This window comes from Bubalus bubalis, chromosome 18 (genome assembly GCF_019923935.1).
Source record: "Bubalus bubalis isolate 160015118507 breed Murrah chromosome 18, NDDB_SH_1, whole genome shotgun sequence".
In the NCBI taxonomy this organism is placed as follows: domain Eukaryota; kingdom Metazoa; phylum Chordata; class Mammalia; order Artiodactyla; family Bovidae; genus Bubalus; species Bubalus bubalis.
Genome location: NC_059174.1, coordinates 87,780 through 92,532, shown reverse-complemented (window position 1 = coordinate 92,532; position 4,753 = coordinate 87,780). Strand labels below are relative to the sequence as shown.

The 4,753-nt window shown below is 35.9% G+C and overlaps 1 pseudogene; it reads right to left on the bottom strand.

Annotated features, from left to right (window-relative positions):
* Positions 1-992: 992 nt before the first annotated feature.
* Positions 993-4,421, bottom strand: LOC102405933 (annotated as a pseudogene).
* Between the last annotated feature and the right edge of the window lie 332 nt (positions 4,422-4,753).

Sequence of the window (4,753 nt, the reverse complement as noted above, 5' to 3'; positions counted from 1 at the left end):
CCCATCTCTTTCAGAATTTTCCACAGTTTATTGTGATCCACACAGTCAAAGGCTTTGGCATAGTCAATAAAGCAGAAATAGATGTTTTTCTGGAACTCTCTTGCTTTTTCGATGATCCAGCGGATGTTGGCAATTTGATCTCTGGTTCCTCTGCCTTTTCTAAAACCAGCTAGTAAGACACAAAGAGGAAAGGCAAGTTCTTATATTTAGTGTCAGTCATTTGCTTAAAGCAATCCAATGACCCATCAATTATTAAAACCTTTGGTAAAACAAGTCATAGTCATGGATTCTCTGCTATTTGCTATAGAATTACCTGGAATTATCAAGAAAGAATATCTTTGATGAGGTAAATGTTTTAATTAATCTTTGGTGAATATTGAGCCAGGGCTTTCCAGGTGGCGCTAGTGGTAAAGAATCTGCCTGCTAATGAAGGAGATGCCAAAGACTCTGGTTCAATCTTGAGAGGCCTGGATTTGATTCCTGCATTGGAAAGTTCCCCTGGAGGAGGAAATTGTGACCCACTACAGTATTCTTGCCTGGAAAATTCCGTGAACAGAGGAGCCTGAGGGGTTACAGTCTATGGCATCACAATGTCAGTCCTGACTGAGAAGGCATGCATCACACATGCACAAATATTGAGTCAACTTCTTCATGTCACCCTATACCCCTGATCTAGAACATAACAGCTCTACAAGAAGCAAAACTTAAAAAAAAAAAAAAAGAAGAAGAAGAAGCAAAACTTTTCAAACCTTGCCTTTGAGTTTAGCCAAGAATTGATGCTTTTGAACTGTGGTGTTGGAGAAGACTCTTGAGAGTCCCTTGGACTGCAAGGACATCCAACCAGTCCATTCTGAAGGAGATCAGCCCTGGGATTTCTTTGGAAGGAATGATGCTGAAGCTGAAACTCCAGTACTTTGGCCACCTCATGTGAAGAGTTGACTCATTGGAAAAGACTCTGATGCTGGGCTGTTGGGGGGGGGGTGAGGAGGGGATTGGGGGCAGGAGGAGAAGGGGATGACAGAGGATGAGATGGCTGGATGGCATCACTGACTCGATGGAAGTGAGTCTGGGTAAACTCCGGGAGTTGGTGATGGACAGTTAATATATGAGACCCAAACAGGGACTTGATTGCTTTCAATATAAGAATGGTCCAAGGAGTATGGTTTACATACAGGTCTGTAGACTGAAGATTAGTTGGTTTGATTAGCTCAGCCTTGAAGCTGGAGTGACCTGCTGCATATCAGCAGAGCTGCCTCAGTAAAGTCACTATTTCAAAAATAGCTGTTGTTGCAACCTACTGGAGTTCATAAATATTTCTTTTTCATGAATAAATAGCTAATGCTTTACTGAAATCTGTACACTAAATTATAATCATTTTCTTGGTTGTTATACTATCATGGGAGAACTGGTTTAAAGATACTGTAACTTAAAATGAATCGAAAATTATCTAAGTAAAATTTCTAGTAAAAGAGATAGATAAATACATTTTAAAATATACAACTACAATGATGTATATGGAAAAACAAGTGATAGGTATACATTATATCTCCAACATTTGTATCATTTTCTTGCACTAGCACATAGAAAATATTTTATACCTGGTTATATTATCAATTATATTTAAACTATACCACATTATGAACTATTTAAGTTAGATATATTTCAAATTTGTCTTTGTTTGCCTGGGAATCTTCCAAAGCCAAAGTGTTTCTTATGGAACTAATAAAGTCTTAAGATACTTAAGAGTTTTATGCTGAGTAGCTCTTAACGTACTAGTTTTACATTAAGACGTAAACTTCCTTATTGTAGGCTATAACTCTTCAGACCATTTTAAGAGTCCTACAGTTCACATGACTTGAATTAAACTGAAATTTAACCAGGAAAAATACAAGGTCAGATATTATACACAATAAAAAGTACAATTCAATGTTTGTATCAAAGTTTTAGTTTAAGTAGACTTTTATTTCTATTTTTATTTGAAATTTTATTTTATTTTTTTCAAGTTACTATAATAAAATAAAATAATGAACAGAAATTGGCCTGTCACTTGCAAGGTTAAAATAGGTTCATGATTCGATTTGCTATTGAGAAACTCTTACTCTCAAAAAATCTTTCTAGCTTTACATTTTATCATAGAACAATTTAATATTGATTAATTTCTTCACTGACTCTTTCACATCTTTGTTCCTGAGGCTGTAGATCACTGGGTTCAGCATGGGGATGACCACTGTGTAAAAGACAGAGACCACCTTGACCATGAGCCATGAACTTCTGGAGTTAGGAACACAGTAGAGGAAAAGGATGGCCCCATGGAAGATGGTAATGGTGGTCAGGTGGGAGGCAGAGGTGGAAAAGACTTTGTGGTGCCCCCCAGTTGAAGGCATCCTTAAGACAGTGATAAAAATGCAAACATAGGAGGTGAAAATAATCATCAGGCTGCTTACTTCATTGAATGTGGCAGAGACTAAAATGATCTCCTGGTTAATGTAAGGGTCAGAGCAGGAAATAGCAACAATGGCCGCTTGCTCACAGACAAAGTTATTTATGAACTTAGTCCCACAAAAGCATAACGTTGATAAAAAGTATGTGTATATTAAGGAACAGGCTATACTCCAAGAGTATAATGCAGACACCAACAAGGAACAAAGCTTCTGGGACATCACAACGGTGTAGAGAAGAAGGTTACAAACGGCCACAAATCGGTCATATGCCATCACTGCCAACAGGAATGTCTCTGTCACCACAAATATGCAGACAAAGAAGAATTGTATGAGGCATCCTGTGAAGGAGATGGTTCTGTCTTCCACAACCAAGTTTTCTAGTAGCTTGGGTGTAACTACTGTCAAGTAACAGAAATCAACGAAGGATAAGGGGCTAAGAAGTACATGGGTGTGTGGAGCGTGGAACTGGACTTGATGATCAGGATCATGCCCAGGTTCCCCAGCACAGTGACTCTGTAGATGGTCAGAAAGACTAGGAACAGGGCAGCTGGAGCTGATGATATTCTGAGAAGCCCAAGAGAATGAAAGTGACCTCAGCACTCTGGTTTGCTTGGTTCCTGTGGACAAAATATCAATGTTGATCCAGAAGAGTAAAAACTAAACTTTGAAATAGGCTAGAGAATAGAAAATGTGTTGTGAAGCTCACTGGGTCTCTGTTTACAATGTTTCTGTAAATGCTATACTTCTATTTTATTTCAAATGCTAATGTTCACTTATATGTCAATTATACAGCCAATAATCTTCATTGTGTATGATCTTCAGAAACAAAGAACTAAAACAGATTAGATCCTGCTTTATTTCAAATAATAAAATTCATTATCTGACGCCGCTTTCAAGACACATTGTCTTTGCGTGACTCTGAGCTTTGTGAAAACTCAGATATGATATGACATGATATGACATATGATATGTCATCATATGTCAATCCAATTGCATGTATTAGAGAAAAACATGTCATTAGGTTCCACAGTTTCTTACCTGCCTCACCTCCTGAGCTACGAGACAATTAACTTATATGCTAATTTGTATAATGGTAACATCTCTGCAAAACAGTTAATATAATATTTTCTTCGTTCTATCTCCTTTCAATTCCCTTCATATTCCTAGTTATTCCAAGTTCTCAACCCATTCTGGAGCTATGCTACAAGACATACTAAACTTTTTCACTTATGTTGAATTAATTTTGAAAATATTTAAATGTATTCTTCATAGCCAATTGTATTATTCATCAGAAGTTTCAAAACAAAATATGTGCTATGTTTCCTGTGATAATAGTTGAAACAATATTGAACAGAAAACTCTTTTTTTTTTTTCCCATTGTAGCAGATTTTGGAATTTTGGTGACAAAAATAAGAACTGTGAAAGTACTGGAGAAAGCATATAGGCTTCAGAATGGATCAAATATATACTCTGCCGTTTTGAATTAAGTTTTTAGTTCTTCCAAAGAAAAATGGCTGGAAAACACCTATTTCGAATGGGACACCAGAATATTTTTTGATTACTACTGATCACAATGCATTTCCTCTATAGTAAGATAAGAATATGAATATAAATTTTAAATCACTAGATTGGAACTAGATACTTTAATAATGAATTCAAATGCTGTCATACATGGTACAACAGATATTTACCTTTTTATATATTAGAATTATGAATAATTGTTATGATTTCAAACATCTGATATGTTTGTGAAAATCCAGCACAAGCATGGACATCTATCAACTGGTGGACACATTGGGGAAGACAATGCAGAAATCCCTTCTTCTAGAAGCCACACAATAGAAACACTGTAGAATTTCATTAGATCACTTGGTTTAAGATGCATATTTCCTTATTTTCCTCTAGGTTTTCTCACCACACTATAGCTTTCTCTGATTCCCACATGATGAACTTATAAGAAAGATATCTTTCAAAGACCATGTCCACAACAGATCCTCTGTAACAATAGTTTGTAAGGTCTCAGCACTGCAAAGATTGATTATGACTATATTATTCCAGCCACATTCCTTCAATTTAAAATGCCCCGTGCAAGATTATGAGAATAATTTTCCATGATTGTTTAATATAACAGTGACTTTAAGATTCCAAATAAATGTTAATAGCAAACATTAACATTATTCAGTATGACTTTTCCAAAAACTGCTTGGATCTATAAATTCAACCTCATTATCACTTAATACATCCTTATTTAGTGAAGGTGGATTTATCAACCTCTGCTATATAGTACATGCCTATTTCTTTATAATTTATTT